We start from the raw sequence: 13,315 nt of genomic DNA, 5'->3' as shown, positions 1-13,315 counted from the left end.
ATTCAGTGAGAAAAGAAATTAATCTTTAGGATGGTGTGAAATAAAAGGTTTTTTGTAAAGGAGGGTTCCTGGGTCACACCCAGCAGTGCTCAGGGCTTGCTCCTAGCTCTATCCTCAGGGATAACTCCTGTGAGGCTCAGGGGTCTATATGATGTGCCAGGGAGCAAATCTTTGCACTACTTCTATGGTTCCCCAGAATAAATTTTTATTCCTAGCAGAGAGTAACCCCTGAATGTAGCACTACGATACTGTCCTTCTGTTCATCGATTTGCTCGAGTGGGTACCAGTAACATCTCCATTGTGAGACTTGTTGTTACTGTTTTTGGCATATCGAATATGCCATGGGAATCTTACCAGGCTCTGCCGTGCGGGCGGAATACTCTCAGTAGAGTGCTGAGCTCTCCAAGAGGGGCAGAGGAACCGAACCTGGGTCGGCCACATGCAAGGCAAACGCCCTACCTGCTGTGCTATCACTCAAGGCCCCCTGAATGTACAAAAACAGAAATTCTTTATTTGGTAAAAGTAGATTCTCACAAAGACTTTCTTCATGGGGGTAAAATGACTTTCCCTTTGGAAACGGCAAAAGCTGTGTTAAGAGGACAGTTTATAGCTCTACAAGCATTCCTCAGGAAGGAAAAGCCAGTCCACACAAGTAACCTAATCTCACATCTTAAGATCTTAAGAAATGACCAAAAAAAGGAGCCCAAACTAGGTATGAAAAAGGAAATAATAAAACAGAGCAGAAATTAATGAGATGGAAGCCCAAAAACCAATTGGAATGATCAATGAAACCAAGAGCTGGTTCTTTGAGAAAATGAGATCAATAAACCTCTAGCAAGATTCACAAAAAAGAGAGGGAGAAAACCTAAATAAACAGAATCAGAAATGAAAAGAGGGACATCACAACAGAAACTACAGAAATTTAAAGGATCATCAGAGATTATTTTGAGAATCTTTATGCCACAAAACAAGAAAACCTTAAGGAAATGGATAAATTCCTGGATTCTGATAGCCTCCCAAGACTGAACCAAGAGAACTTGGAGTGCCTGAACAGACATATCATCATTGAGGAAATTGAAACGGTAATAAAAACTCCCCCAAAACAGAGTCCTGGCCCAGATGGATTCACTAGTGAATTCTTTCAAATCTTTAAAGAGGACTTACTCCCAATCCTTTCCAAGCTTTTCCGGGAAATTGAAGAATCAGAAACACTTCCAAACAGTTTCTATGAAGCAAATATCACCTTGGTACAAAAAGCAGAAAGAGATACCACAAAGAAAGAGAATTACAGACCAATATTCCTGATGAACACAGAAGCAAAGATCCTCAACAAAATCCCAGCAAACAGATCCAATGACTCATCAAAATCATGACCAAGTAGGATTTATCCCGGGAATTCAAGGATGGTTTATCACTCGTAAGTCAATCAGCATAATACAACATATCAATAAAAGAAAAAGACAAAAGCATATAATCATATCAACAGATGCAGAGAAAGCATTTGACAAGATTCAGCACCCATTCATGATTCAAAAAAAAATCAACAAAATGGAAATTGAAGGACCTTTCCTCAATTTAGTCAAAACCATCTACCACAAGCCCATGAAAGCATTGTTCTCAGTAGGGAGAAACTAAAAGCCTTCCCTCTAAGATCAGGGACCAGGTTGCCCACTCTTGCCACTCCTATTCAATATAGTACTGAAAGTTCTTGCCACAACAGTTAGGCAAGAAAAAGATCAAGGGCATATAGATAGGAAAGGAAGATATCATTACAGATGACATGATACTATACTTAGAAAATCCTAAAGACTCTACTAAAAAGCTCCTAGAAACAATAGGTTTATATAGTAAAGTGGCAGGCTAAAAAATCAACACCCAAAAGTCCATGGCTTTCCTATAGACAAATAATGAGAGAGAAGAAAGAGACATTTAAAAAAAAGTCTGTCCACAATAGTGCCTCAGTTAGTCAAGGACCTTGGAATCAGATAACTAAAGAGGTGAAGGACCTATACAAAGAAAATTACAAAACACTACTTCAAGAAATGAGAGGACACTAGGAAATGGAGACACATCCCCTGCTCATGGAATGGGAGGATTGACATTATCAAAATGGCAAGAGTCTCCAAAGCATTACACAGATTCAATGCAGTCCCTATAAGGATAACCTATGACACTATAAAAAAAAAATAGAACACTCCTGTGCTCGCTTCGGCAGCACATATACTAAAATTGGAATGATACAGAGAAGATTAGCATGGCCCTTGTGCAAGGATGACACTCAAATTCATGAAATTCGTATTTTTTAAGCGAAATGAGTCAGAAAAAGAGGGATAGACATAGAAAGATTGCATTCATCTATTTTGAACATAGAGTAACAAAATAGGAGACTAACACCCAATAATGGCCGAGATTAGTACCAGGAATTTTACTCCATGGCTTGGAGGCCAGCCACACATGCTAGGGGAAAAGGCAGCTCAGACAGAGAAGGGAGCACCAAATAAAGGGTGTTGGGAGGATCCTCCCAGGATGGGAGAAGCATGCTGAAAATAGATTATAGACCAAACATGATTGCGACTCAATGCCTCTTTTGCAAACCACACACCCAAAAGGAGAGAGAGAACAGAGGGGAATGCCCTGCCACAGAGGCAGGGTGGGATGGGGGGGGAGGGGAGGGATACTGGGATCCGTGGTGGTGGGAAATGGGCACTGGTGGAGGGATTAGGTATTTGATCATTGTATAATTGAAACCCAAGCACAAAATTTGTAAGTCTACAACTGTACCACATGGTGTCTCACTAATAAAATTTTAAATAAATAAATAAATAAATAAAGGAAAAAAATAGAACACTTCCAAAATTCTTATGGAACAATAAACCCCCACGAAGAGCTAAAGCAATCCTTGGGGAAAAGAAGAGTGTTGGCATCACCTTCCCCAACTTCAAACTGTACTACAAAGCAGTAGTAATTAAAATAGCATAGCATTGTAATAGAGATAGACCCACAGATCAATGGAACAGAGTTGAATATCTTGACACAGACCCTCAAATATGTGATCAGTTCATCTTTGATACAGGAGCAAGAAATGTGAAGTGGAACAAGAAAATCCTCCTCAACAAGTGGTGCTGGGTAGGCCAGAGCAATAGTACAGAGGGTAGGGCATTTGCCTTGTACGCAGAAGACCCGAGTTCAATCCCCACCAACCCATATGGTCCCCCAAGCCAGGAGTAATTCCTTATTGCATAGCCAGGAGTAACCCCTGAGCATCTCTGGGTATGACCCAAAAAGCAACAACAACAACAACAAATAAGTGGTGCTGGGAAAACTGGACAGCCACATGCAGAAAAAAAAAAAACCCTCAGATCTCTAATGCCAGGTACGAAAGTGGATTAAAGACTCAATATCACATCTGAATCCACAAGGTACATGGAGAAAAATGTAGGCAGAACCCTCCATGACATTGAAGGCTTTAATCTTTAAGGATGAAACACCACTGACAAAGCAAGTGGAAACAAACATAAACAAATGGGACTACTTAAACTAAGAAACTTCTGCACCTCAAAAAAAAAAACAACAACAACAACAAAAATAGGTGATCAAAATACAGAGAGAGCCCATGGAATGGGAAAAATTACTTACCCTATACCCCTCAGATAATGGGTGAATATCCAGAATATGCAAAACATTAATGGAACGGTACAAGAAAAAAACCTCCAACCTTGTCAAAAAATGGGGAAAAGAAATGAACAGAAACTTCCTCAAAAAGAAATATAACTGTCAAAAAGGTACATGAAAAAATGCTCTGCATTGCTAATCATCAGGGAGATGCAAATCAAAACAACAATGAGATATCATCTCATACCATAGAGACAGGCACACATCAAAAAGAACAAGAACAACCAGTGATTGTGCAGATACGGGGAGAAAGGGACTCTTTCAGGGTTGGAGGGAGGGCCAACTGGTTCAATCTTTCTGGAAAATAATATGGGCATACCTTAAAAAACTAGAAATTGAGCTTCCATATGACCCAGCAATGCCACTTCTGGGACTATATCCTGGGAGTACAAAAAAGCAAAGTAGAAATGACATCTGCTTCTGTCTGTTCATTGCAGTCCTATTCACAATAGCCAGAATCTGAAAACAACCCAAGTGTCCAAGAACAGGTGATTGGTTAAGGAAATTTTGATACATCTACACAATGGAATACTATGCAGCTCTTAGGAGATATGAAGTCATGAAATTTGCTTATAAGTGAATGGACCATGCTAAGTGAAATGAGTCAGAAAGAGAGGGACAGACAAAGAATGACGACACTCATTTGTGGAATATAAAATAACATGAGACTAACACCCAAAGACAGTAGACATAAGGGCCAGAAAGATGGCTCCAGCGTTGAAAGCCTGCCTCATGAGCTGGGGGAGAATGCATCTGGGATAGAGAAGGGATCACTAAGTCAATGATGGTTGGAGGTATCGCTTGGAATGGGAATGCTGAAAGTAGATAAAGGACCGAATATGATGTCCTCTCAGTATCTGTATTGCAAACCATAATGCCCAAAAGTAGAGAGAGAGAAAGAGGGAAATTGTCTGCCATAGAGGCAATGGGAAGGGTGGGACATTGGTCATGGAAAATGTACACTGGTGGAGGAATAGGTGTTCAATCATTGTATGACTGAAACTCAATCATGAAAGCTTTGTAACTATCTCGCAGTGATTCAATTTAAAAAAAAAAAAAAGACTTTTCCTTTGAGTGTGGAAGTGCAGAGACTCCCCCACCAGATCCAGTCTTTTGCTTTAGTAATTCTGGTAACTAGGACACATTACACATGGACCGAGGCCAGCACATCAATTGCCTTTTGCTTACTCCTGGAAAACTTCCTACTTCATATCATCAGAATAGAAGTCCAGCCTTTGGTCAGCTAAGATGTTGGAAATTTCCTGGAGACGCTCAAAGACAAATGCTCTGAGGCTCAGGGCTATGGCTCAGTGGTAAGGGCGTTCTGTGATGCCTGGAGCCTGGATTTGATTCTCAGTAACACAGACACAGAGAGAGAGAGAGAGAGAGAGAGAGAGAGAGAGAGAGAGAGAGAGAGAGAGACTTAATTCTTCAAATGAAAAAATGAAAATCTATTGGAGACATCCTACTTGTCAAAAAGTTTAAGAAAAAAAAAGACATCCTTCTTGTCAAAATTGCATACATCCAAATATGCTTAAACAAGGAAAAGGCAGACAGGCCCAAAATTCTGCAGTAATTAAAATTCTTTCTTTTTTACACAAAAGCAGCAATGATTTGACTTAATGATTTCTAGATAGCTTTTCATCTAGTTTGTCATTGAATAGAACCTTTCTTCAGCAGTCTCCATGTCCAATCTTTCTGGGAATCTGCTCAACACATTCCACTCTGCAAGGAACAAGCCTTCCATTTGGGAGAGTATGCTTTCAGGAGAGTGACACATGAGAAAATCATATGTTTATAACACCACAGCTGGATTTACAAAATATTTAGACATTTGATATTGGAATTTGTTAATAACTCTTTATGGTTTATAAAATGTCAAACAAGTGCTCCCTAACCACAAAATGTTGCCATCCTAGAGAATTAAAAGAATATTCATTGCAGTATTGTTTCAAGTCAAAGAAATTTGGAACCAAAATAAATATCTAGGATCACAGACATCAATCGATGGTGTTATAACTGCTCAGTGGAATTCTAGACAGCTGTTGGAATGACAGGTTCAGCAAGTGAGCTTCTAGGGGGAGTCTGAGCTCTTGACTCTCGGTTCAGCACCTGGTTCCACCGTCCTCTGCAGTGCTGGGCAGAGGGAAGTCGCCTCTTCTGCAACCACCTGCAGCCCTCAGGGCCTGCTCAGCTGCTCGAGTACCAGTGTTAGTAAGTGTCGTCACTCCCCAAACCAGCCTCATGGCATCCTCCTGGGGATTGGCACCACTGGCAGTGTCGGGCACCCCGGAACAGCACAGGCCCTGTTCCTTCTCGGGTCCAGACCAGAAATGCCAAGCCTCCGTGAGTGTGCTTGGTCTCGGGAGCAGTTTGTCTTCCCGCGGGCACTGGTTCCTTTTGCTCCTCCAGTTCTCTATCATCTGCTGAATCAACTCCTTGTATGAAACTGTTCTGCAGAATGACAGGGCAGCGCAGGCTTGCCCGTGTGAGCCTGTGGGAAGGATCTCTGGCTCCCGTTATCCCACACCCCTCACCACATCCAGGTAAAGCCTAGAAGCCAGGAACTTCTGCCCAACCTGCTGCCCAGTTGAGGAGCTTCAGGAGCATCTCCCAGCTCCCCTGAGCACTCCCTGTGAGTCCCCCCCCCATTCTCCCCATCAATTTTTCTCTGTTCAAATACTTGCTCTGTACCCTGACACAATGTAAACCAGAATACACTGATGCTCAGTCGCTGATAGAATAGAAACACATGGTACAGACTAGAGAACACACCAGATATATATACAAGCACTTGTGTGCACATATAAACTCACACACTGCCGAGTGCTCATAAAACAAACACTGCATGTAACATTTCTTGGAATCGTGAGAGCACATGCTGAAAGGAAGCCCACTAGACAGATTCTGGGAAGAACTAGCAGCCTGGGGGCAGGAGACAATGCCCGCCTAGCAAACAGGAGGCCCACAAAGCTTTTGAGTTCAGGCCTTAGAACACCCCGTGCACAAGTGCTCACCCAGGCATTACCAAAACAACGTAAGAAAGAAAGAAAGAAAGAAAGAAAGAAAGAAAGAAAGAAAGAAAGAAGAGAGAGAAAGGGAGGGAGGGAAGGAGGGAGGGAGGGAGGGAGGGAAGGAGGGAAGGAAGGAAGGAAGGAAGGAAGGAAGGAAGGAAGGAAGGAAGGAAGGGAAGGAAACCAGGGAAATTTATTCGAAGACTTATCTTAGACAGCTCAAGGTAAGTTTTATATTATTTTTCCACCAAATTTTATACTTTTTAAAGAGGCTTTTGCTATGTTCTGTCATGGTTACAGTCCAGATATTCTTTTAAAAAGTGCCATAATGTGCATGGGGCTGGACCACTCCTAGTTGTCCTCAGAAGCTACCAAAGAGGAATATGCACAACAGTGCTGGGGGTGGGATAGGGGCACACAATGCTGAGGGGTTCACATATGCAAACCATGTGCTCTACAACTTGAGACCCCATTCTTCAGACTATGTTATATATTTTTTTCTGGCTGTTTGGGTCACACCCAGTGATACTCAGGGGTTATTCCTGGCTCTGCACTCAGGAATTAGACCTGGTGGTGGTCCCGGGACCATATGTAATATTGGAATCAAACTCAGATGAGCCGCATGCAAGGCAAACACCCTTTGCACTCTACTATCGCTCCAGCCCCCAAATTATACTTTTTAAGTTCGTATACTTAGCGATAGCACAGTGGGTAGGGCATTTGCCTTGCACACGGCCAACCCAAGTTCAATTCCTCTGCCCCTCTCGGAGATCCCGGCAAGCTTCCGAGAGTATCTCGCCCGCATGGCAGAGCCTGGCAAGCTACCAGTGGAATGTTCAATATGACAAAAACTAACAAGTCTCATAATTTGTTGTGGGACGTTACTGGTGCCCACTCAAGCAAATCGATGAACAACAATGGGAGAACAGTGCTACAGTGCTACATACTTAGAGAAACTTCTAAGAACACATAATTCAGAGGAAAGAATTAAAAGCCTCAGATCATCTGAGTTTAGTTTAAACAACTCTTTTGATTGCCTTTCCCAATATTTTGTCTTAAGTATTTTTTACTTCATTTATTAGATAAAAAATCTTTCTTTACTGAAAGCACCCTTCCCTTTGCATTCAATTATCCTTTTATAATAATATTTTTATAATCTCTGAAATTTTTATTCCTTAAAATGTTAAATGTCCTAATTTCAAAATTACAAGTAAGTGTAAATCCAGTGTTCCATATTTTAGATGGGAAGGCTTGCACATAGATTTTCATATTTCTCTGAACTTGGGTTTTCTTTCTTTTTTAATTTTTGGTGTTTGGATCACACTCAGCAATGCTCAGGAATTACTGGCTCTACACTCAGGAATTACTCCTGGCACTGGTGGTACTCAGGGGATTGAATCCCCATCAGCCATGTGCAAGGCAAGTACCCTGCCTCTGTACAGTCTCTCCACCCCCTGAGCCTAGGATTTCTTGCAGTACAATTTTCTAGGAGGTATAGGAACATTTTATCTACATATCTAAATTTTCAGTTTCAAAAGTAAACCTAAACTTAGCTATTTTCATTTTTAGCAACATTATTCAGACATTAAATTTTATCAAAACAAAGTCAAATACTTCTTGTTGACAGCATGAATCAATCTCTGACTAATATGCACAAGTAAAACAAGTTTTATACTCAATATTGTAATTATGAAAATATGTAAAACCTTAAATTTTGGGGGTCCTTCCAAGAAGTAGGGGTCAGGGGCCTACTGCAGTGATTCTTGGCTATTTCCTTATTCTTTCTACACCCACAGTTCATAACTATAATTAGAAACAGCATTTTGAGATTCCTGGCTGGTAATAAGAATAGGGACACTCAGAGAAGGGACCACTATGACAATGATAGTGGGAAGTGATCACTTTGGACAAGAACTTGGATCTGAAAGGAGGTAAAGGGATATGCATGCTGCTATTTTCAGTAACAGTACTGTAAATCACAGTGACTGAAAGGAAAAGAAAGAAAAACAGAAAGAAAGAAAGAAAGAAAGAAAGAAAGAAACTGTCTGCCATAGAGGCAGGGCAGGTTGAGGGTGGAGAGCAGAAGGGAAAATGAAAACATTGGTGGTGGGAAATATATGCTGGTGAAGGGATGGGTGTTAGATGGTATAACTGAAATTCAATCAAATTACAAATAACTTTGTAACTGTGTATCAGTGATTCAATTTTAAAATTTGGGGAGAAAAGATGAACAGAAACTTATTCAAAAAATACAAATGGCCAAAAGACTTATGAAAATGCTCTATATCACTAATCATTGGGGAAATGCAAATTAACAAAGAGATACCACCTCATACCGGAGACTGACACTCATCAAAAAGAACAATAAGTGTTGGTGTGGATGCGGAGGGTGGGGGGCGGGGGGGAAGGTATCCTCCTCCACTGCTGGTGGGAATGCCAACTAGTCCAGCCTTTTTTTGGATGACAGTACGGACATTCCTCAAAAATCTAGGAATTGAACTTCCATATGACCCTTCAATTAATTGGTCTCCTGGGAATATACATCAAGGGGCCTGAAGCACAATGCAGAAAATACATCTGCACTCCTGTGTTCATTGAAGCACTTTTTACAATAGCCAAAATCTGGAAACAATCCAAGTGCCCAAGAACAAAATGACTGGATAAAGAAACTGATGCATATACACAATTTAATACTATGGGCCATAAGAAAAGATTGTCATGAAATTTATATGATATATGGGATGGTACAGGAGAGAATCATGTAAAGTGAAATGAGTCTGAAAGGAACACAAAGAGAATGAGCTCACTAATATGTGGGACATAAACATAGTAGGGGAATAACGAAAGCCCAATAGAAAGGAAGAGCAGAACTAGTCCTTGGTAGGAAACTTGTCACTTTGAGTAGGGGGAAGAGGGATAGGTCAGGGAAAGAACCACTACAATGACAGTGAAAGCGTCACTCAGAACCAGGACTAGGTGCTGGAAGGAAGTAGTGACATGCATGATGCCCAATCAGTAACAGTATTGTAAACCACAGTGCCTATAAAGGGGGGAGGGAAAAAAGAAAGTTCCTACCATAGAGACTCGCTGTGGATATAGGAGGGAAAATGGGGACACTGGTCGATGGAAGTGGACACTGGAGATGGGATTAGTATTAGAATATGGTATGCCTGAAACTCATAACTTCATTATTCACATATATTCAATTTTTTAAAACTTGAGTTACACTGGGTTGACTTCTGGCTCTGTGCTCAGGGATCACTCCTAGCAGGTTTGAGGAACCACATTGGGTGTTGAGTATAGAATCTAGGCAGGCTATGGTACAAGGCAAGCACTCTACTCTCTGTGCTATTGCTCCAGTCCCAATTTTTAAAATCTTAAAAAAAAAAAAAACCCATAGTAGAAGACTAATATCCAAGGCCAGGGAAAATAGGCTAGGAGGACTGGTCAGTGGTTGGAATCTGCCAATGTGTGTGTGGGGGTGGAGAGTAGGTAAGATAGAGAAGGGACCAATATGACAATAATAGATGGAAATGATTGTTTTGGACAGGAACTGAGTATTGAAAGTAGGTAAAGGGATATACTTGATAAGTTTTCAGTATCTCTATTGCAAACCATGATGCCTATAAAGGGGTGTGGGGGGGAGAGAGGAAACAGAAAAAGAGAGAAAGGAGAGAGAGACAGAGAGAGAGAGAAAGAGAGAGAGACACAGAGAGAGAAAGAGAGAGAGAGAGAGAGAGAGAGAGCCTTCCTGCCACGGAGGCAGACTGGGGGGGGGGGGAGGGAAACTGGGGACACTGGTGCTGGGAACTGTACACTGGTAGAGGGATAGTAATCATAAATAGCTTTGTAAGGGTCTATTTCATGGTGATTCAGTTTTAAAAAAAGGCTTTAAAAAACTTTTTTAGTAAGAGATTCTCTATTGTCACAAATGGAGCTATGATGGAATGATATCTTTAGTCCAATACAGGAAAGGGAGGAAGGTGTTAGGGTGATTCAAGTACTTTCAGGCAAAAGGAAACTAAACGATGCTTCAGATTTACAATACAAAAAAATTTCTCAAATCAATGAAATTAATTTGAAATTAACTCTTGCCTTCCACCCAAAAGCATGTCCTCATTGGACCCTTTTTTTTTTTTTAACTTTTTAGTTGAATAGGACTCCGCGCTAGGTTGTGGGGTGGGTGGGAGCCCTCCCCACCCCAAGGGACCCAGCCCCAGCAGCCGACCCTCACTACCCAACCACCGCCAAGCTACAGGCCGCTTTCCAGACATTATAAGAACACTTTCTACCCATTTCCATAATTACTACACCATATTTGATGGGGTCCAGACAGTAGGCAACAAATCATTATGCCTCAAGGAGATCTGGGCAAGCTACCGAGTATCCCACCCGCAAGGGCAGAGCCTGGCAAGCTCCCTGTGGTGTATTCAATATGCCAAATACAGTAACAACAACAGGTCTCATTCCCCTGACCCTGAAGGAGCCTCCAATAGTTGGGAAAAGATGAGTAAGAGGAGGTTGCTAAAATCTCAGGGCTGGGAGGAAGAGAGACATTACTGGTGCCCGCTCAAGTAATTTGATGATCAAAGGGATGACAGTGATGTCACTGTCACTGTTCTCCCCATTGTTCATAGATTTGCTCTAGCAGGCCCAATAACTTCTCCATTGTGACACTTGTTACTGTGTTTGGCATATCAAATACGTCACAGGTAGCTTGCCAGGCTTTGCTGTGTGGGCAAGATACTCTTGGTAGCTTGCTGGGCTCTCCGAGAGGGGTAGAGGAATCGAACCTGGGTCAGCTGGGTCTACCTCCTACAAGGCAAATGCCCTACCCACTGTGCTATCACTCCAGCCCATGACAGTGATTTAACTAAATCACTGTGAGATAGATCTTTACAAAGCTGTTCATGATTGGATTTCAGTCATACTGTATTCCAACATCCATCACTCCACCAGTGTACATTTCCCAGCACCAGTGTTCCCAGGTTTCCTCTCATCATCCCCCACCCCCTGCCTGCCTCTAGAGCAAGCACTTTTCTTCTCTCTCCTTTTGGGCACTGTGTTACTGGACCATCTTAACACTAGGAAACATATTAGAAATGTTTTTGATTTCATATAGAATCAAATATCAAACATGCTTTATTACTTGAACATGAATTATACAGAAATCAAAAGATATTTGACAACCTTAAACTGAATACCTAGATCACTACAAAAGCCATCAAAAGTTGATCCAACAAATATTTGATAGATATTTCCCAGAAAATATATTCAAGTCTTAACAACCCCTGCACCCTACACCAGAGTGTGGCCCTAATTGGAAATAAGGTCAGGTAAGACACTATGCTAATTAGAGAGACCCCTGGACCCAATGAGAAGATACAGGGAAGAGATATGGGAAAATAAAACACCATGACAAGAGAGGCCACGACTATGACAAGAGCAGCTGGGACTGGAGCGATTCTGGAGCGACGGTGGGCCAGCTGTTACCATAGGAACCTGTGGGCTCTTAAGGGCCCTTCAAGAAGGATCGTGGGCTCCCTGTCCCAGGACTCTCCTCCTCTAAACGCTGAAAAAACACTTTGCTGGGCTAAACCATGCAGTCTCGGGTTCTTCGTTGTCTAGCCTTAGGCCACGAACGAGTTTGCAAGGAGGCCACTTCCATTACACGGTCAAGACAGACTCTGGGGGCGGGGAGATACACAAGCAGGCTTGCCCGGCCCGTGGCTGACCCGGGTCCAATGCCTGGTTTTCGGAGCGTTCTCTAACCCCCTCTAGGAGCGAGCCCAGAGTGCGGGAGCACAGTCAGATGTGGCTCCTGAACAGAAACCCAAGCCACCCGTGCAGGGGGGCTCCTCATCGCCGACCCGGAGCAGAGGACTCGGCCGCGGGGTAAGTGTGCCTCTGCGACCGACCACTCGGCTCCCGGCCGGGCGCTAAGGGCTTCAGCGGCCTCCCTGAAGCGCTGGCCAGTCCATCTGCGCCCAGGTCCCACTTCCCCACCGACACGGCGTCCGTCTGCGCTCGGGCCGCTGCCGTCGGGGTCGCCGCGCTGGCCCCACTGTGTGGCGTCCGCGGTGACGCCGCCGGGGGCCACCGCGCTGCTCGCCGTCATCGGGGCGTCGAGAGGGCCGTGGGCCCCTTCTTTAGCTCTGACTCGGGCTTCCACTCCCGTGGCCCGCCTGGCGCCGACTCCTGTCAGCAGTCGGCGTCGGGGACGCGGCCCCAAGTCGTCTGGGAGGGTCACGGGGCGGCGTTAAGCCAGGGTGAGGCGTACCTCACCGGGACGCGGGGATCCGAGGCCCGCGACGTCAGTCACAACCGCCCCCGGCCGCCGCCTCCGAGAAGTCTCTCCACGGGCCAGCCCCCGGCCCCCTCGGCCTTCAGGGGCTGTCTCCCGCCTCCGGGGTCTTCCCGCTGGGCACGTGGCGCTCGCGAGCTTCCGGGACTCGCCTCACCCCCGCCCCCACGCGGGCCCGCCGCGCTTGGATGCCCGGCCCAGGCCCCGCCCCCCGCCTTTTCGGCCCCGCCCCATCCGGGACGCAAGCCCCGCCCCTCGGCGGAAGCCCCGCCCCGACAGCGGCCTGGCCGGCGGCGGCGTGAGGCGGGGCGGGCGGCGGCGCAGC

At 44.1% G+C, this 13,315-nt stretch overlaps 1 non-coding gene across 1 annotated transcript; it reads left to right on the top strand.

Annotated features, from left to right (window-relative positions):
* Positions 1 to 2,199: 2,199 nt before the first annotated feature.
* Positions 2,200 to 2,306, top strand: LOC130041010 (U6 spliceosomal RNA). The gene has a single exon (XR_008795043.1). It is a non-coding gene; the product is annotated as a U6 spliceosomal RNA (small nuclear RNA).
* Positions 2,307 to 13,315: the final 11,009 nt, after the last annotated feature.

Source organism: Sorex fumeus, unplaced genomic scaffold (genome assembly GCF_029834395.1).
Source record: "Sorex fumeus unplaced genomic scaffold, SorFum_2.1 ptg000095l, whole genome shotgun sequence".
In the NCBI taxonomy this organism is placed as follows: Eukaryota; Metazoa; Chordata; class Mammalia; order Eulipotyphla; family Soricidae; genus Sorex; species Sorex fumeus.
This window is presented reverse-complemented; position numbering and strand designations above follow the sequence as displayed.